Source organism: Nannospalax galili, unplaced genomic scaffold (assembly GCF_000622305.1).
Source record: "Nannospalax galili isolate Female #2095 unplaced genomic scaffold, S.galili_v1.0 scaffold856, whole genome shotgun sequence".
Lineage (NCBI taxonomy): Eukaryota > Metazoa > Chordata > Mammalia > Rodentia > Spalacidae > Nannospalax > Nannospalax galili.
The window spans coordinates 80,755-103,998 of record NW_008339573.1 but is presented as its reverse complement, the minus strand read 5'-3'; the positions used below and the strand labels follow the sequence as shown (position 1 = coordinate 103,998).

Sequence of the window (23,244 nt, the reverse complement as noted above, 5' to 3'; positions counted from 1 at the left end):
CACATGCACCTACACACATATATATTTATACACAAATATAAATAAACAAATCTGAATACATTATTGGAAGGTGGTGGAAACTGTAGAAGGCAGGGCCTAGATGGAGGAAGTAGATCACTGGAAAGTGTTTTTGAAAAAGTGTATCTTAGCCGGGCATGGTGGTGCACGCCTTTAGTCCCAGCAGAGGCAGAGGCAAGGCAGATCTCTGTGAGTTAAAGGCTAGCCTGGTCTACATAGCAAGTTCCAGGCCAGCTGGGGCTATAGGGAGACCCTGTCTCATAAAGATGGGAAAAAAAAAAAAAGTGTATCTTGTCCATGCCCTGTTCCCAATCTACCATGAGTTGAGAAGCTTCTGCCACATGCCTACAGACATGATACTCTGCCTCATCATGGGCCCAGAATCAATGGAGCCAATGACTATGGAGTACAACATCTAAAACTGTGAGTCAAAATAACTATTTAGATAGTTCTTCTCAGGTCACAGGAATGGAAGAAGTGACTTTGCAAAAACTAGGCCCTCAGCCTGAAATACTCTTCAACTTCATGTCACTTTGCTTGGTAAATAAATACTTGTTTGTACTTCACAATTTATCTCAAACATCATCTCCTTAATATGGCTTTCCTTAGCTGGGCATGGAGACACACGCTTTTAATGTCAGCACTTGGGAGGCAGAGGCAGACAGATCTCTGTTATTTAAAGGCCGGCCGGGTCTACATAGTAAATTTTGGGCCCGCGGGGGCCAAGGGGGACCCCTTTTCAAAAAAAATAAAAAAAAAAAAAAATTATGGCTTTCCTTGATACATTCTTGGTCCCAGAAACAAGTTAAATCTCTGTGCTGGATAGCTTTAGTGTCAGCTTGACACACCTGGGTTGAGGGAGCCTCAATCGGGGAATTGCCTCTATTGGACTGGCCTGTGGCCATGTCTGAAGGGCATCTTCTTGATGAGTGATGTGGGAGGGCCCAGTTCACTGTGGGTAGTGCCACCCCTGGGCAGGTGGGCCTGTGTTGCATAAGAAAGCAGGCTGAGCAGGGGCCAGAGGAGCAAGCCTGTAAGCAGCATTCCTCCATGGCCTGTGCTCCAGCTCCTGCCTCCAGGTTCCTGCCCTGAGTTCCTACCTTGGGCTCCCTGATGAACTGCGTGCGACCTGGGAGATGTAAGACAAATAAACCCTTTCCTCCCCAAGTTGGTATTGGTCAGAGTATTTTGTCACAGCAATGAAGAACAAACTAAGACAATCTCTATCAAATATTCTGATGGTATGCCATTCTTTTCTCTCCTTACATGTATTACAATTGCAATTTTATATTTGTGTTATCATTCTTTGATAAATGTTTACATTCATCAATATACTCTAGCAGGAATTGTATCTGAATTAGTCATGAATGTATCTCAGGGCTTCCAAGTGTTTGGAATGTAACAGATGTTCTATAAAAGTTTGTTATTGGCCGGGCATGGTGGTGCACGTCTTTAATCCCAGCACTCGGGAGACAGAGGCAGGCGGATCTCTGTGAGTTCAAGGCCAGCCTGGTCTACATAGTGGGTTCCAGGACAGCTAGGGCTACAGGGAGACCCTGTCTCAAAAAGACCAAAAAAAAAAAAAATTTTTGTTATTAAAAAAGCAAAATTTTAGAGAGACAGGAAATGAAACTCTGTCCAAATCAAAAGATTCTTAGAGAAGCTCTTCTCCCTAAATGACCTTAAGCCCAATCATTTTCCCTCTTCCCCCTTCCCCCTTCCTCTTTTCTAAATTCCTTACAGCAGTTGCTTCCTGTGTCCTGTCATGCTTCCAAAGGTGGTAGCCATAGTGACAAGTTGGCCTACTGCCAAAAATAGTATAAAAAGATATCACCTTGTCTGTGTGTTTTCCAAAAGAAAAGTCCACAGCATAGGCCCAAGCAAAAACATAAAACCCTTTACCCAGTAAAGAGATCCAAACAACCCAAAGACCATGCAAGAAATGAATGATCCCCAGGGTAGGCAGTGCCCCCAAGTGACCCACTCAAAGGAAAAAGGGAAGGGAAGAAAGGGAAAAGGAGGTATACTGCTCCCTGAAGGGACTTTAAACCCTCTCTTTTACTCCTTGTGTGAAGCAGAGATGTACCCAAACATTAAATATCAAAGTCTCCCCTGGTGAGGCAGCTTCAGAGGACTACAGATATGGCTCACAGAAGCAACATCAGCACCTGAGCAAGTCCACATAAAGTTCTAATTGAGGCCAAAATTCTCCTCTACAGAAGCAAGTGGACCTTCTCTCTACCTTTCTATTTTTTGGGTGGCAGGGGCAGAATGAGGAGGGGCAGAAGTATTTACTGTGCACCACATAATGACAGATTATTTTTTTAAATATTACGTATTTTTATTTTATGTATATGAGTGTTTTGCCTGAATGTATGTAGGTGCACCACATACATGAATGCCCATGGAGGCCGGAGGAGGGTGCTAGATCCTCTAGAACTAGAGTTACAGATGGTTGTTAGCTGCCAGGTAGGGGCTGGGAACCAAATTCAGATCCTCTTCAAGAGAAGTGCTCTTAACCACTGAACTCTCTCTCCAACCCCCAACAGATTATTTATATATAAGAATATTAATGAGGCCAAAAATGTCAAAAGTATTTGGGAGCTTGTATCTAATCCTTAAAAGATTTTAGGGTTACATCTTTAGAGGGGGCAATGTTGGAGGGGAGGGACTGGGCATGGATTTGATCAAAACACCCTATATACATGTATAAAATTCTTAATAAAGTTTTTGTAAAAATTAAAAAAAAAAGCCAGGCGTGGTGGTGCACACCTTTAATCCCTTTAATCCCAGCACTTAGGAGGCAGAGGCAGGCAGAGCTCTGTGAGTTCAAGGCCAGCCTGGTCTACATAGTGAGTTCCAGGATAGCTGGAGCTACAGGGAGACCCTGTCTCAAAAACCCCAAAAAAAAAAAAAAAAAAAGAATATTAATGAGAAACAGATGAGCACATACACAAATGGGTATATGATGTTATGCAAAGTTAAGCCACTAGTCCCAATAGCAAGGTCAGAAGTCAACCTAGATTATCCTAAATCAAAACACTCTTTCTCTTACCTCAATGCTGCCTCATGGGTCAGGTATCTGCTCCTCATCCCTTCAGCACTACCTTTCTAACCAGAACTTGGAATGCAGTTTTTGACATGCTCTCTGGGAAAGAAAAACCTGTCTTCTACAAGCACAGACCACCACAATTGGTATAAACAAAACTCTACATTTCCTAAGCACAGAGCACAGTTCACCAGGTGGAACAGAGTGCATCATCTGCAGCTACGGGGATATTCAGGAATTCCTTCCCTAGAGAGACATGGAATTATAATACATGGCTGGAAGGTGTGGCTAGAATCTCAGGTGAGGGTTCAGTGAACCCTCCTATGAAAGAATGTCAATCTTGAACAAGCTGGATCACCATGATGATCTTTTGTAAGCAGGTACAGCTAATCTAATGAAGATGATGGCCACTCCTCAACATCAGATGAGGCTGAATTTCCTAAAAAATTCCAAATGAAAGGGAGAGATGACTCAGCAGTTGAGTGCATACTGCTCTTACAGAGGACTCAAGTTCAACTCCTAGCACTCATATCTGACAACTCACAACTACTGAAGCTTCAATGAGATCTGATGCCTCTGGCCTCCGCAGGTGCCGGCACTCATGTACACAGATCCACACATATACACATAATTACAAACAAGTCTTTTTAAGTTTTTAAAAACCCCAAATGACCCCATAGAGATGAAGCCTCTGCTTTTCCCAGAAGCCACTGCTGCTGAGCACTGCAGTAGTTCCTGCAGTCCAGTACACCTTAAACCAAAGTATGCTGTGTTCCATCACTTTCTCAGAAGTATCTGCAGGGCATACAGCCCAGCTGAATTCTCTATAGCTATGCAGAGAGGGTAGCAACTCCATACCTGAATCATCATCATCTATATAGCATCTCCAACAAGGAAAAGCATTCGTTCATTTTGCTGTACTTCAAGGTTAACCCTTCCCCCTGCACTTATTTCAGAATCTGCCTCTTATCAGAAGCTATGCCAGCTGATTATTATAATGATAACTATTTGGCCATTATAATAACATCACTAAGCTTTTTTGCTGCACTTGACATCTGTTGGCTGATAGGTTTAACTGGTACATAAACAATAATTATGCCATGCTTTCTCCTTTCCAACCAAGCCTCTAGTGTGACACTTAACACTAAATCCAAATGCAGCAAATGATCAGCCCCAGCAACAATGTTAACGGGGTCATCTGGGCTTATCTACCATGCCTTTGGTGGCCACAGCAACAGAAACAGACTTCAGCTGGGTCCCTAATTGTCAGCACACCCACCCACTCACCCAAGAAGGTGATGGAATTGGGGGATTGGTGGAGGACACCAACTAAGAAGCAATTTATTGTTGGAAACACCAACAGAGATTGAGTAGTCACATACAGAATGCAGCAGGACAAGCAGTGCCAAATCACAATGTTACACACCACAGCAAGAAGGGAGAAGGAAAATGCATTTCTCTATTGGGAATTCTCAAATAAAAGGTTCCCAGAGAGCCATTCTGCCTGCTTCCCCACACACATTTCTTGGCAACTGCCAGTGAAATTGGCAATAGGGAAAGGAAGGGAAAACAGAAGGCTATCTTCAGGCTCCTATTTTGAAGCATAGAAATCATCATCCTGACCACAAGGCATTCTTTATGCAGTGCCCACCAGGGACCAGGATAGAATCTGAGCCAAATAAAAGAAGCAAGTAAAGGAGGCTGATAGCTAAAGCCCCTGAATCTACCTGTCACACTATTTACGACAAACAAGGTTGAAAAAGACTCTATGACTGCAGAATATCAATATGCCTGAATTACACATTAGCCCTATTAAATTAAAGGCAACCCATAGGGAGACTACATAAAAAACATACATGAGAAAACAAAACCCACCAGCACACCAGGGTTGGCCTGCTTTGTTCTCTACCCTGTAATACACAGGGCTTTTTTTTTAAGGGAGGGGGGTGGAAGGTTATTTGAATTTAAATTACTAGTGAACACTATAATTTGTATACAAGGAGAAAAGGGACACTCAGGAGTGCCAAGCAAAGCTCCTGGGACATGTGTGGCTGAGGCAGTAGTGGCCCTGGGGGCTTTTTCCTTTTGCTTCAACACACTGCTTTTATCTCTTGGGAGTAGGCAAGCTAGCAGGCAAAGCCCATGCAACACAAAGAGGCACTGTCCCCTAGGTCTAGGGAAAAGACTGCCCTCTCAGAAGGGAATTCATAGGAAGCCACACAGAATGAACAAGACCAGTTAGAAGTAAGACATCTAAGGCGGGAGCTGAGAGAGGTGCTTAGTTAGGACAGAGACCACACCTGTCTTATTTGTTGGACCACTCTCTGGTAGCTCAACAAACCCGACACACAATGGGTGTGTCTCAGCAACAATGGTAGATTAAGCCCTAACTAGAAAGGATATGGGGTTGGATGGGGCTGGAGAGATGACTCAGCAGTTAAGAGCACTGACTGCTCTTGCAAAGGACCTGGGTTTGATTCCCACCACCCACATGGCAGCTATGAAATGTTCTTAACTCCAGTTCCAGGGGAATCTGAAGCCCTCTTCTGACTTCCGAGGCATTGCACAACACAGGTACACTTACATACATGCAGGCAATACACTTATACACATTAAAAAATAAAAAATAATAAAATATTTTTTTAAAAAAGAAAGAAAGGATATTGGGTTGGAACTGATACACAAGAAGTGGAAACTTACCTGAGAAAACAGAAGGACCATGGTTTACAAAGAACACAAAAGGAGAACTGAGAATAAAAATGAGTATCTCCGATAGCTGGTACCCAAATAGACTGAGAAGGGTATTCTGGTCAGATTGCAGATTGATCCCTTGAAGGACAATAAGAGAAATGAGGAAAGGGAAAGAAAGAGTGGAACAAATGAGATAAAATATTTACTAAGTGTTTACTTACTATGTATATATCTGAAAACTCCAGGGGAGTTACAAATGAGGAAATAAAGAGTAAAGAGGTTAAACAATTTTCTGAGGTCTCCAAATGGTTTAAATTTAGATATATCCAATGCTATGACCCAAAAACTTTCCACCATACTTTCTACCATACTTTGCTTTGATTCCCTCCAAAGGAAAGCTGGCTTCCCAGTTACCCTCTCCAATAAAAGGGAGAAGGTTCTTACATTCACACAAATCAATTTGTTAGCCATGTTCCTGGAGTCAGTTAACTGGAGCTATAGCATCACAGGTTCTTGTGAATTTCAAATGTATGAGAAAGCTCTCTGGAGCTGAAACCTAGGTGACAAAATAAGTTTCCAGAGGCCACGATTAGGCCATCAGCTGGTACCTGTCTCTACAACTCTTTGGCACAGCACAAATCAGACCTGAATAAGAAAAGAGCCCGAGGGACAGGGAGATAGCTTAACTGGTAAAGTGCTTGCCACATAAGCATGAGGAATTGAATTCAATCCCCAGCACCATGAAAAAAGCTGGCATGGCAGGGCATGGTGGTACATGCCTTTAATCCCAGCATTTAGGAGGCTACTGGATCTCTGTGAGTTTGAGGCCAGCCTGGTCTACACCGCAAGTTCCATGCCAGTCAGGGCTACATAGTAAGACCCTGTCTCAAAACAAACAATCAAAAAAAAAGCAAAGTATATGGCTCCTGAGGAATGATACCCACAGTTGACCCCTGACCTCCATATATACATACATACCAATACATACACATGCACCTGCACACATGAGAGTGCAAATATATACACACACACACACACACAGAGAGAGAGAGAGAGAGAGAGACCCTGAGAATAACCTCTACATGCCCCAATAAATTATCTTCAAAGATTGCAAAGGAGCCTCCCACACTCCCAGCTGTGTCAGTAATGCACAAAATCATCTTTGAAAACTTTAAATTCTGATTCAAATAGAAATAGGAAAGGTTATAAGCCAACGATTTCTGCTTGGTCCTTAGAAGCAAACGGTCTTCCCATCATAATGCTCCCTAGAGTTTCCACAAACTTTCACACCCTTGACCTAAGGAGTAGCACAGTTATGAAGGGCAGGGTGATTTATAATGTAGATTTCTCAAGAGACCAGAAGTAAGGATAAGCTAGTGTTCATAATAGAGGTGAATATCCCAGACAAACTCAAGGAAAGCAAAGGAGGACTAAAACTCATTGCCTCTCAGTGTTGGTTATTTTTCCTTCTGTATAAGGACTTCCATCAGTTAAAATTGGGTTTGTTTTTGAAGCTTAGGAAGCTGATGATTTACCCAGGTGCACAATAGCTGCTGGGAAGACCTCTGGGAAGAGGCTACCTGGCAAAGGTAGGCTGTGTATTGTGAGGAGGGTCTCCAAGGAATGCCCTACATGCCAAGCCATATGTTGTCAGGATATTAATCCAAACCCAACCTGCACACTTTACAATGTTTACTCTCTCTGGGATGTGAAGCATTAAATTATATCCAAGGACTACATGAGTCCTTCCAATTCTATTCCATACTTAGGTCTTTGCTAAAAAGATTTGTAACCTGGAAACAAAGCCCTCTGCCTAATAGCAGCAGTAAGTCTCAGCAAGGAATAGGAAACCAGACCATCAATTTAAACTCCCATAAAAGATATTGCTCCAATGGAGACTTAGTTTTACCTCACCCTGAAAATGAAGAAACCTATTACCCTTTTTTAGTGGCCTAATGTAATTCAAAGTCCTAAAGCAGAAAGGTTTAAAACAAAAGAAGAAACAGACAACACAAGAGCTCCTCTCTTACCCCAGCTGAAACAGCTCTGGAAAAGCAGAGATATAAAAAATTCCAAAGGACCACCTCCATGCCACAAGAACTAACTGCAATGGGCATGAATATGAGGTAAGGTTACCTGGACTAGCCACAGCCCCACCCCATGTACCTGTGTGGTCCTGAAAGAGTCATTTAGATTCTACAAACCTCATTTTTTTAATTGATATAAAATAAAGATGTTCTAAGGATCTCACACACAAAATATAATAATAATAATAATAGTGGATAGATGGTTCAGCAGTTAAGAGCACTGGCTGCTCTTGCAGAGGACCCAGGTTCAGTTCCCTGCACCCACATGGCAGCTAACAACCATCTGCAACTCCAGTTCCAGGAGATCCAACCCACACCCTCTTCTGGCCTCCACAGGCATTGCATGACATGGGTGCAGTTACATACATGCAGGCAAAACACTCATACACAGAAATAAAATAATAATGGTGGAGATATAACTCAAGGGTAGCATGCATACTTGGGTTCAATTTCCAATACCAATAATACAAAATTTGAAAATGGTGTATATACAAAGATGTATAATGAAAAGTTGGTCTTCCTCCTTCCCCCAGTCTTAGCCATCCAGACCCCTCACTAGAGACATCTGTTCTTAGTTTCTCATAGTTTCTTCCAGAGATATCCTAATTGGTTAATTTCTGCCTCAGTTGGGAATCACATTAGCAGCACCACTCTCATTTCCAGAAGGTAAGGCCAAGCAAGTAAGCACTTCCAGGGGGAACTGAGGAAGTACAAAAACAATGAGAGCCAGCAGGCAAGGTATCACCCTACAAAAGGTTCCATGGTGGTACAGACTTCCTTTTGGATATTACACTGCTTTGCCTTTTCGCTAGCTATATTTAGGCAATTATTTCATACAATGGTTTCTCTTTCCACTGTATTTGTTTATGTAGTGCTCCTTCTCAGAGGTGTCAGTAGCAGAGTGCTCCCTGGGACCTGATGTTGTACCAGCCTGACCACTAGACCATTCCAAGTAGCCCAAGTAGTAACAACTGTCAAATGTGCCTCTGTAGAGACTAGGCAAAAAGGCAAAATTCCCAGTAGTCTCAGAGTCACCATCTTTCTAGAGCCAAAGTTGTTTTTCCATAACCCAATGGAATCAGAAGGCAAGGGGAAATGGAGCACAGAATTCAAATGATGTTCAAGAGCAACCCAAGAGACTAAGTCACTACCTATAGAAAATTAAAAGATACTCCCAAACATAGCAAGGCTTTCACCAAAACTCCCACAAAAGCATTCCGGTTATGTCCTCTGCTCTCTTTATTCTTCTACAGGAAACTTAAATATGTAAATTGAAGTCTCTATCCAATGGTCACAAACAGGTAGCTTGTAGGTGAGATATGGATCACAGATGGGCTTTGTTAGATCCCTAGAGATTGCACAGAAAATCTGGGTTTCTGGCTTCTCTTGTGACAAAAGATAATGAGGACATGAGAATCATGCTCACCCAAGACAATGAGCTGACCACCAGTTTCCCCTCTATAGCACTCAACACTCCAGTTTGAAACAGGCCCACCATTCTCTGCTTCTTCACACTGACTGTTCTCTTCCAGGCCCTGAAAATATCAGAGTTGATGACTCCTAGCCAGGGATTAAGAGAAGAAACCTAGCAATTGAACAGGTACTTAGGCTGGCCCAACAGCAGAACTTTTATATCAACAAGCTTTTACCAAACACCTCTGTGCCAGGAACTGTGCTGGAGGATGAGTACCAAAGAAAGATGAAGAAGACAATCTCTAAAGGAATTTCTAATCCAGTTAGGATCATAAGGTATATTCTTAGAAAAAAACTAAGTAGACTTTGGATATGAAGGGCTCTCTGCAGGGCATCAAGGAATGTTTCAGAGGAATTGGATTTCAACAGTGCTATCAATTCTCAGGTTCTCATGTATTCATTCAACACTTATGGTACCTATAATATATTCAGCGTTATGCTAAGAGACACAAAATAAAGTATAGCCCACATCCTTGAGCAGCTCATATAATAAGAGACAAATAACCAACCAGAATAAGGTGTGCTGAATTCAATTTTCAAGGTGTTGCTATGGGGATAAAGATGAGGCGGTATCAAGGCTCACTAAATAAGGTAGCTCTGCAACATAAAGTAGGACATCAAGGAGAGAATACTCTGGGCAAAAGGACTGGCAGAGATACAAACATAAGGGATGCTTAGAGGATCACATGAACCAGTTTTTCAGAAGCAGGGGGGGACATGTGAGTAATGGTTCAGTATGAAATTCAAGTAGTAGGACAGAGATACAGTGCCATAGGCTTGTAATACCAAGGACAGTTTTACAGCATTGGGTGCCACAGAAGGCCTTCGAGCCTAAATGTTCACTGATCAACATTGCATGTAAGACAACCCGAAGCAGCAAATCAGAAGCAAGAAATAGGAGGTAGTTTTATAATAATTCAGAAGCACAGTAACAGAAAACAAGAGAAAGTAATAAGACTAGGTAAGAAAGAAACTGCAGAGGCTTGCCAAAAAATTTTAAGACAATGACATTTCCTTGAAATTTTTTTAATTCCTATTTTTTACCAATTTGTTCCCCCCAAATGAGATTTTACCTTATTTCATTCAGAAGAGCAAGGCATAGGTTATAGTTACAGCACTCAGATTTTTTTTTTTAACTCTGTTTGAGATTAATATAATAGGAGTGGCTTCCGGGGCATCTTCCCAACCACTGTATCCACTATAAATCTTTTTTGCTTGTTTGTTTGAAATGGTATCTCTTGTAGCCTAGGCTAGCCTCAAACTCTTCATGTAGCTGAAGATGACCTTGAACTCCCAATTCTCCTGCTGCACTTTCCAAGGGATTACAAGCATGTGCCACCATACCTAATCCAGTTATAAATCTTTAAAGGGAGGGGCTGGAGAGTTGGCTCATTGGTTAAGAACACTGACTGTTCTTGCAGAAGACCCAGGTTTGAATCCCAGCACCCACATGGCAGCTAACAACTGTCTGTAACTCCAGTTCCAGGGGATCCAATAGCCTCTTCTGTCCTCTGTGGGCATTGCATGACACAGGTGCACTTACCTACATGGAGGTAATACACACATACACATAAAATAATTAAAAAAAATAAAATAAATCTTAAAGGGAAAAACAGTCAACTTCAGCACAAAACCTGTGTCAATGTTTTTGATTTTGCCTTCCTAACCTTGTACAAGTATCAGAAATATGCATACAAATCAGAGGAAAGCTGTGACTGAAGTCCAAGTTCCCTTAATAAGCTAATTGCTTCACATCTCGCTGAAGAACAGAAAGCAAAAGACAAGGTGAACACACTGTCAAGAGACCTCCTCCACACAGGTTCTGAATCAGTCAGCCCTGGTCCAGTAACATCTCCCTTTCAGATGCTACCCAGGAAACAGCCAGCTAGCTCCTGTTAGAGAGAACCTGGGAAAGGTAAGAACTAAGCAGAATAAGGAAGGAGGCAGTAGGCAAGCTGAGACGTTCCATGCTAGTCACTGATGACAGAACAGTTTATACTGTGCCAGAAGTAAAGCAGGTATTATTATTCCCACTCTACAGATTCTAAAACTAAGGTTTGAGGGGAAAAAAGCAATTTAACAATCTGATTGCTAGCAAATGGAAAGCAAAACATCTGCCCAAGTAAGGCCAAGTTTTGACATATATTCATTCTTTTTCTTTCTCTTTTAGCAACATAGTCAAAGATTGCTTGGGTCACCAGATACAGTCCACTGATGTATGTGGCCCTTAACAGAAACAAAGTCTTAACAGAAAACAAAGTCTGGCCAGTGCACTACTTCTTGGTTTCTAATACAGGAGAAGTCTTCAAATCTTATTTCCTCCAGGGTAAGAACATGAGGGAAGACACTTTAACGTGAATGGAAAAGAAACCAGCATGATAACCAAAACCTGCAACAGCAAGATAATAGATGAGGCAGTGTCTTGAAAATAGAAAGGCAGGGCTTTCTCCTTCCCTAGAGATTTTTTTTCCTGTCTCCAAACACTTTTAACTGCAATAAGCATCTTGCCTCTGTACAATGCTTTCAACAATTCTAACAATTTCTATGGCCAACCTCTGTGAGTCCCTGGCTTGCACCTCAGCTCTCACTAAAGCAAGAGTTCCACTAATATGTAAGGGTATATGGCCCAATTCACTTCCTTGGAACTAGTTTTGTCATAAGTAAAAGAAAAACCCATCAAATGCAAAACTGAGGCATTGGTCAGTAAAGAATTAGAGAGGTATCTCCTGACTCTAAACACAAAAATACATAAACAGGGGCTAGAGCTGGAGCTCAGTTGGCAGAGTATTTGCCTAGCATGCACAACACCCTGGGTTTGATCCCAGCACTGCATAAACCAGGCATAGCAGCACACACCTGAAAATCCCAACACTTTGGAGGTAGAAGCAGGAGGATCAAAAAACTGTATTATGAGTTTGAAGCCAGTATGGGCTAAATGAGACTTATCTCGAAAAAAGGAAAAAAAAAAATCCCTCTCCAATGATCTCTTCCAGTCTCACAAAGCATCATGAGCAGGTAGGCACAAGGATGGAACAAGACTTCATGAACACAGTCAAATCCAACTCCCTGTTGACTATGAGACTGAGGTTACCCTTAAAAACCTTGCTCAGGAGTTAGCCCCTGAGGTTTCAAAGACTTCCTATCCTCTGGACTCAAGGCATGACCAATCAATGTTGGCTGTATTGATTGTCATACTTGTTACTCTCACTGAACTGAAACCTGCTAGTTTTCTAGGGTTTGGTTAGATTGCTGATGTTCCTGTAAAAAAATGTCACAGAAATTAGAGGCATTTAACCCTGAAATAATCCCCAGAGGTAAGAAATGTCCATTTAAGCCAGGCAAGGTGGCATACACCTACACCTCCAGCACTTAGGAGGCTGAAACAAGAAGATCATGAATTTGAGGCCAATATGAACCCCATAGTAAGATCCAGGCTAGCCTAAATTTAATAGCAGGATCTTGACAATAAAATTAAAATCTCAGTGGTTAAAAGCATGGGCTGCTCCTACAGAGGACCCAAGTTCAGTTCCCAGCACCCACATGGTGGCCAACAACCATCTTTAACTCCAGTTCCAAGGACTTCAACCCCCTCTTCTGGCCTCAGAGGGCATTGCATACATGGTGCACTTAATGTGCATGCAGGCAAAATATTCGTACACATAAAATAAAAATAATTTTTTTAAATAGCCAGATGTGGTGGTGCATGCCTTTAATCCAAGCACAGAGTTATAAGCAAGAGGATGAGGAGTTCAAGGCCAATATGGGCTACATAAGACCTTGTCTCAAAAGAATTAAGTAGCCAGGTGTGGTGGCACATCTTTAATCTCAGCACTCTGGAGGCAGATGTCTGTGAGTTCCAGACCAGCCTAGTCTACATAACGAGTTCCAGGCCCACTGAGGCTGCAGGAAGACACTGTCTCAAAAAACAAAAAAAAAGTAAGTAAATATTCAAATTAGTTTTTTAAAAAAGAACTGTCCAGAGCCAGGAATGGTGGCACATGCCTTTAATCGCCACATTTCGGAAGCCAAGGTGGGCAGATCTCTGTGAGATCGAGACTAGCCTGGTCTCCATAGCAAGTTCCAGGCCAACTGTGGCTACAGAAAGATTATCTCAAAAAGTCAAAAAAAAAAAAATGTTCATTTTAAAAGTCACTGGCATCAGTTTCCTCACCAGACCCTTTGGATGCATCTCTGATTCTTCAGTTTCTAGAACTTTTTCATATACAAAGCACAAGGAGTAAACTACTTGCAGAGAGAAATGTGCTTACATGTGAAGATCAGTTTATCAACTGCTGTGCTACTCCTATGTCTGTAATGATAGTAAGTAATAAAAGGCATAATCAAGAAGCTCTTCGATGAGCTTCCTGGCCAGTGAACAGACTTTAGAAACATGCCCCTCCCTATTTCCCTGTGGACATGAAACATAATATGGGTGTCCTAGTTTGTTCTTCATTGCTGTAACAAAATACGCTGACCAATACCAACTTGGGGAGGAAAGGGTTTATTCAGCTTACATCTCCCAGGTCGCAGTTCATCAGGGAGCCCAAGGTAGGAGCTCAGGGCAGGAACCTGGAAGCAGGAGCTGGAGCACAGGCCATGGAGGAACGCTGCTTACTGGCTTGCTCTCCTGGCCCCTGCTCAGCCTGCCTTCTTATGCAACACAGGCCCACCTGCCCAGGGGTGGCACCACCCACAGTGGGTTGGGCCCTCCCATATCACTCAACAATCAAGAAGGTGCCCCATGGACATGGCCACAGGCCAGTCCAATGAAGGCAATTCCCCAATTGAGGCTCCTTCTACCCAGGTGTGTCAAGTTGACACTAAAGCTAAATGGCACAATGGGCTAAACATCAGACACTACCCAAAACCTCCAACATTCAGTCTGAGAACACTTGGACCAACAAAGCAGACTCAGCTGTGAAAACAGACAGCCCACAAGGCACCAGAAAAGCAGATGGTAAACGAAGATACCTCAGAAGCCCAAGGTTTGAAATAGAGATAATAAACTCTATCCTAGTCTATTTGGAGGAGCCCCGGTAGAAATTCTCTTTCCCACCTCCTCCTCTACCCTCATTTAATATATTCTCCAACTCACTTACTGGTATTAGGACTGCCTGGGTTTGTCGTTGTTTGGATTCTTTGAAATAGGGTCCCACCCTTTAGCCCAGGCTGGCCTCAAACTTCTTGGGGAACCCAGGCTGACCTGGAGCTCGTTATTCTCCTGCCTCAGTCTCCCAAGTGCTAGGATTACAGGTGTGTGCCACCAAGCCCAGCCTGAAGAAGACAATCTGAAAAAAAACTTTAGAATACCCAACTCCTGTTTTGAAATACTAGGACCATCGCTAAGCAAAGCAGAAATGTTATCCTTATAAACATCTAAAAGCTAAAGAGTTCATCAAGCCTGCTATACCTTTTTGGTTGTATACTGCAGGCCATACACTCAGAAATTACAAGCAGCTCAGCAGGTTAGAAAATGGAGCCAGTAGGGGGAAATTCACAACTTTGACCCTCCTAAATTCCAAGAAGCTAACTCCTTTCCATGATGGCCCTTAGCTACAGCTACTCATCTCATAAAAAGAACCAAACAGGAAAGAATGAAGAGGGCATTATTCATAAGGCAGCCTCATCCTCAACATCAAAAACACTTCACTTTAAAGTCCATGAGGCCTGGAACATGGTAGGGCCCTGAGAAAGGTGACTGGAATGCCTGAATGTCCTGCTGATGACTGCCAACCCATGGAGGACGGGGGAGTAAGCACACAATGCAATGAACAAAAAAAAAGAAATTTGAAGTGAGAACTAGCTTTAGTCCCTGGCTGCACCAAGATAAACAAAAAAACAAACTTCATGAAATAGATGGCAGTTATTCCAGAAGCCACAACTGGACAGAGAATAAGAGATTGCAGCATGCTTGTCCCTGGGTAGGCCACCTATATCAAACTTCTGCCACCCAGGGCTCAAGGACCATTGCAGAAGAGAGGGCAAAAAGACTTTAAGAGCCAAGGGTGGTAGATGACCACAAAGAAATAGAGTTTTCTAGGCAGCTGGGAAGTTGCTAATATGAACTTAGAGCAATAGTGACCGTATACAAAAGGCCTATGCAAGCTCAAATTAGACAAAAACCCAGCACAGAAGTGGGGAAATGGGTAAGAAGCCCCAACCTTAGCTGAGGAACTATTGGGAACTGATCCCTTCTGGGAGATGGAGAGTTGGTTTTCTTTAAGGGAGTGACATTAAATAGGTTGACTAGGCTTGAGTGGATGGACTCACACCAAGGGACATTTAGGGCAACAAACTTGGCTCGATAGGCCTTAACATATATGATAGAATTCATAAAAGCTGGTGGGAAGGAGCTATGGGAGGGTGCAGATAGGGGAGGCGGGGTCTAAATATGAGCAAGATATATGAAATTCACAAAAATTCAATTTAAAAAATTCCAAAGACAACTGTATGAACAAACCTGCCACTCTCATATTCATTCAAATATTCCCCAAACAAGTGAATGGGTCTAAATTTTCCAAAATACAATCTAAATGAATAGGAAAAAAATAAAAATAAAAAAAAACACAGGCTCTTGCTTGAAGCTTGTCTGTAACTCAAAACTCAGAGGAAGTGAACCTCCCCCTACCTCAGCCATCCTTACAAACTAAAGTCATGCACCAGCACTCCTGGCTTCCACCTGCTTGGCTGACACCAAGTTTGCTATTGTTATATTTTTGGTTTTTTTATGTGAATGAGTGTTTTGCCTGCATGTATATAAGTGTGCATGTTATGCCCATGGAGGCCAGAAGGCAATATCAGATCCCTTGGAACTGGAGTTATAGATGGTTGTTAGCCTCCATGTGGGTGCTGGAAACTGAACCTGAGTCCTCTGCAAGAGCAGCCAGTGCTCTAAACCACTTAGCCATCTCTCCAGCCCCTTGCATCAAGTTTTTTAACCTTAGTAAAATCATTTAATCTCATTAAGCCTCAATTTCTTCATCTACAAAATGGAGAATAGTGCCTACCTATGTTTTAAGTTTGGAGTAAGGTGGATAACATTTCTTTGCTTTACTAATTTGATTTTTGAAGAACTGAAAAAGCTTGTGATAACAGCTACATCTTCCAGATGGAAAATAGGCCTTAATAACTATCCTACAGAAATAATATAGAGTCACAGACAGGGTGAAAATTGGCTTGGGGAGGGCAGAAATCATAGGCATTACAATGATTTATGGTCATCCAAAGGGCCATAATCACAGATACACCAAATATTAATGCTATTAAAATTCCATGTGGGTGGCAGCTAACAACCATCCATAACTCCAGTTCCAGGGGCTCCGACACCCTCTTCTAGCCTCCATGGGCATTGCATGACACATGACACGGGTGCACTTGAATGCAGACATAACACTCATACACATAAAATAAAAATAAATAAAAATAGCCAGGTGTGGTAGTACATGCCTTTAATCCCAGCACTCAGTAGGCAGAGGCAGGCAGAGCTCTGTGAGTTCAAGGCCAGCCTGGTCTACATAGTGAGTTTCAGGCCAGGTAGGGCTACAGGGAGAGCCTGTCTCAAAAAGACCAAAATTAATTAAATTTTTTAAAAATTCCCAGTGGAGCAGGACAAAATGTCACATACCTTTAATTCCAGCACTTGGGAGGCAGAGACAGGCAGATCTCTGTGAGGTCAAGGCCAGCCTGGTCTACATAGTAAGTTCCAGATCAGCCAGGGCTGCATAATGAGACCCTGTCACAATAAATAAATTCTACATGAGGACCAGAGAGATGGCTCAGTGAGTAAAGGCGCTTGCCACCAAGGCTAATAATCAGAATTTAAGTTCAATTCCTGAAACCCACATGGTAGAAGGAGAGAACCAACCCCCTCAAGTTGTTCTCTAACTGATACATGTATGTTGTGGTAATGCACACGATATTTTAAAATTATAAATTTTATGCAAGATGGACAAGTGGGGAGGAGTTCTGAAAATATGATAAACGAAAGGTTGAGAAACACTTGATTAGATGGCCCCAAAAGAGTTGCTTGCTGCATGTGGACAGCATGTTCTTTAATTTCGGTAACAGTCATTGGTAGGATGATCAACTGTCTCCATTTGGTCTCTGAAAGCCTCACATCTAAAAAGTCCCTCTATACTGAAAAAACTGAAATGACTGTTCATATTTCTTAGGGAGGAGATCAATGAAGGCATTTCCATTTCACAACTGAGTGACACCAAGAAACATGAAGGATACACAGCACTTGGCAGCATTCCTAGGATAAGACAGATTTTCCAGTTGCCCAGCCCTATGATCAGAGCTCTCTGTGCCTCACCTTTAAGGCCTTGCCACAGGACATTTTTCATGCAATGAAAATGCTACTTCCTTCTTGATACCAAGGCCAAGGACAAGATTAGGCTGAAGGAAAAACTACTGGGCAACCAGCACAGCCATACTCTTGTCTATGAGCTATGTGTGTAATGGTTAGTTTCAGTTGTCAACTTGCCACAATCTAGAATCAGAAGAAAGTCTCAATGAGGGATTGCCTAGATCAGGTTGGCCTGTGGGTATGCTTGGGAGGGATTTTCTTTCTTTTTAAGATTTATTTTTAGGGGCTGGAGAGATGGCTCAGTGGTTAAGAGCACTGGCTACTCTTGCAGAGGACCCAGGTTCAGTTCCCACCACCCACATGGCAGCTAACAACCATCAGTAACTTCAGTTCCAAGGGACTACAACACCCTCTTCTGACATCTGAGGACATTACACAACATGAGTGCACTTGTACACATGCAGGCAATACATTCAAACATAAAATAATATTTTTACACACATGTACACAATACAGTCATACACATAAAAGAATATTTTTAAAAAGATTAATATTTTTAATTATGTGGTGTGTGTGTGGTATGCATGCAAAAGCAGGTACCTCAGAGGCCAGATGCATTAGATCCCCCTGGAGCTGGAGTTACAGGCAGTTCTGAGCCACTGGGTATGGGTACTGGGAACTAAACACAGGTCCTCTGCAAGAGCAGTATGTGCTCTTAACCACTAAGCCATCTCTCCAGCCCCAGGAAGAATGTTCTTAATTGAGTTAACTGATGTAGAGAAACTCACCCTGAATGTGGGCAGCACCATTTCACAGGCTGGGTCAAGAACTGTATGAGTGACAAAAGTGAGGTGAGCAAATAAGCACGGGTACATTTATTCATTTCTCTCTTAACTGTGAATGTAAAATTCCTATACTGACTTCTATAGAATGATGGACTGTGACCTGGAACTGTGAGCTAAAATAAACCCTTCCCCCTTGAAGTTGCTTTTGTCAAGGTATTGTATCACAGCAACAGAAATTAAACTAGAACGAGCTACTTGATGGACTCTGAAGGAACTACAAGTCTGGGTTGATCACGGTGCCCCTGTTACTGGATTTTCCAGGGTGGAAAATTGCACAAGTGAGGATGTCAAGTGTAAACTCCTCACAAGTCAGAAACAGTCTATGTGGGTCTCCATGTGTCTAAGTAACTTAAATCTTTGATAAAGTTTTTGTCCTAAAGAGAAACAGTTACTGTTTATAAAAGGAACTAGAAGTTACCCAAAGCTGCATCTGAATAACAACAGGCTAGTCTCATACCCCTGCCCACCCCCAAATCCTTGGTGAAAGTAAATGAAAAAAAAACCAAAGGCAGGATATTCCCTCTTCACACTATATATAATTAAAATATGAAGCACTCTACTGCAAAAGACTAAAGCTTGCAGCTTAAGGCAGATTCAGAGAAGGATAAAGTATTCATTCTCACTCAGAAAGGAAAAAGATTAGCTCCAAGGATAGGTCTCCAAATTGACACCAAATCTAGAAGTGAGAGATACCTCTGTTACAAAGCATGATCTAACACCAGATAGGGCCTCAGAGAAAAATCCCCAGGATATCCAACCAAGGAGTAAGCATTATAAGAGTGTTCACATTAGCTCTCCTAAAAAGAGGCTTACTCCAGGGGACTAATAGATAGCCTCCATGACACAGCTTCACATAGGACAGAAAGTGAACGAAGGCAGCAGGCAGGATAAAGTCAAAATAGAAATCTACAGACATGAAAAAGAATTGGAAAGCATCCACCTACTTGGGAAAAGAATATACCTTCCCTTTAAAGACTGTCATGTTCTTCTAAAGTTTCTTATTAAGAGCAAATCTTCCAACTACAGTATACGTAGCTCAATTGTAGAATACGTGTCTGACATGCACAAGGCCCTGGTGTTTGATCCCCAGTATTGAAAAGAAAGCAAGTTAAAAAAAATATTTTATTTTCATTTCATGGTGAAAACATTTATTACATTCCTATGTCCCAAGAGTTTTCCTGTATATTGCCTCATTTAATCATCCTTTGAAGTAGCAGTCCCATTTTAAGTAGTGGAAAACTGAGCCTAAGAGGTGAAGTAACTTGCCCAAGGTCGTATAGCCAATAAGTAGAACTAGAATTTATGTTTACCACACTCTAAAAATCCATTATGTCCACTTCAAAATAACTGTTCAGTTAGCCAGGTGTGAAGTATACCTGTAATAACAGCCCTAGGGTCAATGAGGCAGGAGGACCACCAGTTTGTGGCCAATGTGGACTACATAGCAAGTCTGAGACCACTTTAGGCCACACACAAGATAGTATCTCACACAATAAAACAAAACTGTTCATTTATCTGAAAACAAGTCAGTGATAAGGTTGCTTAATCATGTGCCATTTAGAGGTTTGTGTTTTTTTGTTTTTAAAGTACAGTGTTGCCAGGTCTGGTGGCACACACATTTGATCCCAGCATTCAGGGGGCAGACGGATCTCTGTGAGATCAAGGCCAGCCTGGTCTACATCACGAGTTCCAGGACAGCCAGGATAACAGGAAGCCCCTGTCTCAAAAAGACCAAAAAAAAAAAAAAAAAAAAGTATGGTGTCATGTATTCATGGGACTGATCTCTGAAAACAATTATGGATGTGGATTTTCAAAACTGCTTTGGATAGTAACGATATCACATAGATTAAAGCACAGCACAGCCACCACAGCCCACACCTACACACAACACTGAGAGGAGATAAATAGTAGAGATTTAGGTTCTGATGTGTTTGCCGTTTTGAAACCCATTTTGTTATTTTTCAGCTCTACTTAATTAGCCTTCTTCCCTGACATGAGACACACCAGGGCTCAAAGTGGGCCTCAGCAGAGAGGCTTTCAGAAAACAGGAAATGGGAGGAAAATATCAAAGTACCAGATAATTTTTATTCAGGGCTGTCGAATGCCTACTAACATATTCTCCAGTCCCACTTGCCAGTTTCACAAAAACAGCACATGTAATAAAAAGCAGATTAAATTTACTACCTGGAATAAAGGTTAAGATAAATCTGGTGTGGGTGGCAGCACCACCTTAAACATCCAAGAGCCATGTTCCCAACTGGAAACTACTGACCAAATTCTGACCCATGGGACACAAACATCAATCCTAATATTATGTTCTGGTTCCCATTAACATTGTATAGAATCCCTAAGTCTGTCTATACTTTTATCAGAAAAGAAAAAAAAAGACAATTTTTGAGTGAGAACTAAAAAGACACACAAAAAACATCTTTCACACTCTCAAAACAAACACTGTATTTATAAAACATCAGTTTCTTTGTTTAGCAAATACGGAGGATTCATTTTCCTCCTGCCTACCTAGTGTGAGTTAATCTAATCATTCTTCAAAGCACTTTGCAGTTTTGTTTTTTAGAGGTGGGAGAGCCAGCTGGGATTGAATAGAAGCCAGACATTTTAAATACATATTAGAAAACTGATCTTACATATGGATCATAGAGAGAACAGATATATAGAAGCCGGGCTACATAGTGAGACCCTGTCTCAAGATAGCAAATAAGAACACACAGAGGGTCTCATGTAGCCAAGGTTGACCTAAAATTCTCTGTGTAACCAACCAAGTATGATACTGAAACCTCTGGTCTCCTGCATGCACCCAAGTGTTGTTACACGTGTGCACTAGCACATCTGGTTACATGGTGCTGGGGCTTGAACCCAGGGTTTCGTACATCTCCAGCCCTCACACGATCTCCCTGTAGCCCCAGAGATCCGCCTTCCTCTGCCTCCCGAGTGCTGGGATTAAAGGCGTGGGTCACCCCACGCCAGGCCCAGCTCATTAACATATTTTTAAAGGCATCTTAACAGTCATTTAGCTCCTACAGTGCAAAAGGGGGTTACTGGTTTCTCGGCTGTTGGACATTTCAGGATTCCAGTCCTTTCCCATCAAAACGAGGATTCTCAGGTCACCTGGATGGACAACAGACCCACACACACACCCCCAGTTTATCCGAAGTTCCTGGGCGTAGATTAGACTATGCACAAATTCCCCAGGTAATTTGAAATCGCAAGGAGTCCATAATCTTATAACCTCTGAGTTAAGTTTTTCCATCTGCCAGAGTAAAAGAAAGAACGCAAAGGATGAAGGGAAATACTAAGGGAGCAGGGCACAATTTCGCATGGGAGACTTAGAGGTCCCAACCAAGAACCAAAATATCAACTCTAGAGGTGTCTCGGAGGGCAACAAATAATTCACCCCTTCTTTGAACAGATGTGGGGAAACTGAGAAAGAAAAGAGAGATAAAGGAGGAAACAAACAGATGCGCAGCCAAAGCCACTGGCCCTCTCCTGGAGTTGAAGTCGTTTGGGTCGTTTTAAATGGAAAATGATAGCACAGCTCTTGGGCTGACAGCCTAACGCCCACTAGGGACGTCTCGCACTGGCGACACTACCGTGGATGTGATGGGACCCCAGAACACTGTTGGGAAGGCGCCAAGACCGCCGCCGAGAGGAGACCGCAGGCGGCAAGAGGCCAGGTCAGCACCGTCCGCCCTGCGCCCCGCTCCGGCGCCCCTTCACCGCCCCTACCTTCGGCTTTCCGAACGGCAGCCGAGGGGCAGACACAACCCCCACAATTCCAGGCGGCTGCAGCGGCAACCAGCTCCTCCTGCGCAAACGCCACGGTAGCGGCTGTCAGAACCTGCAAGCGCATGGCTATTACGTCACTCACAATCTCGTCCAATGGTAGCCTGCCAGAATAGCCTCCGGTGCAACACGCCCCGGACCGCTGTAAGCCCCGCCTCCCTCAGCGTCTGTTAAGCCCCGCCCCCTAGTGCATTTAAAAATGTATTTAAAAGAACTAAGCATTTAAAAGAGGTATCTAGGCCAGGAGGGGTAGCGCATGCCTTTAATCCTAGCACTGAGGAGATAGAGGCAGGCGGATCTCTGTGAGTTCAAGGCCAGCCTGGTCTCCATAGTGAATCCAGGACAGCTGGGGCTACAGGGAGACCCTATCTCAAAAAGACCAAAAAAAAAAAGAAGAGATATCTAGGGGCTGAGTCTTGCTTACCACCTAGAACTTCAGAGTTTCTTGTTTAATTTCCCAAGATTCTAATTTCTTTCTAACGGAAGGATCTTCAGAAAGAAACATGAGTGGGCGGGGGGGGGGGGGGGGGACCACAAAAATAAATCACAGTGTTTATGACTCAGTTTGTCACAAACTGACACAAACTGAAACAAGCTCAAACAGTAAATAGTCCTTTGGAAAGTTCATGCAAAATATCACTCGCTTTATAGAATTGTGTATTGGGTAAAAAATTTTAAACCAATTATTTTAAAAATAAATACAGCTGGGCTGAAGAGATGGTTCAGTAGCAGTTATGAGCACTTGGCTGTTCTTCACAGAACCTGAGTTCGGTCCTAGCACCCATGTTGGGTGGCTCACAACTACCTGTTACTCCAGCTCCAAGGGATCTAACACCCTCTTCTGGCCTCCTTGGGGACCTGCACACATGTAGTATACCACCACACAGACATACAATTAAAGATAATAGGTTACCTGCAGTTCTAATTCTTCTATAACACTGAATGTCTTATATTTACCAGATGCTACACACACAC

General features: G+C 42.5%; 1 protein-coding gene across 1 annotated transcript in view; it reads right to left on the bottom strand.

Annotated features, from left to right (window-relative positions):
• Sil1 (SIL1 nucleotide exchange factor) overlaps positions 1-22,351 on the bottom strand; it is a 314,878-nt gene extending 292,527 nt beyond the window's left edge. Inside the window, exon 1 of the mRNA XM_008834287.2 lies at positions 22,213-22,351. The gene's annotated coding sequence lies outside the window, so the exon portion shown is untranslated. The remainder of the gene's footprint in view (positions 1-22,212) is intronic.
• Positions 22,352-23,244: the final 893 nt, after the last annotated feature.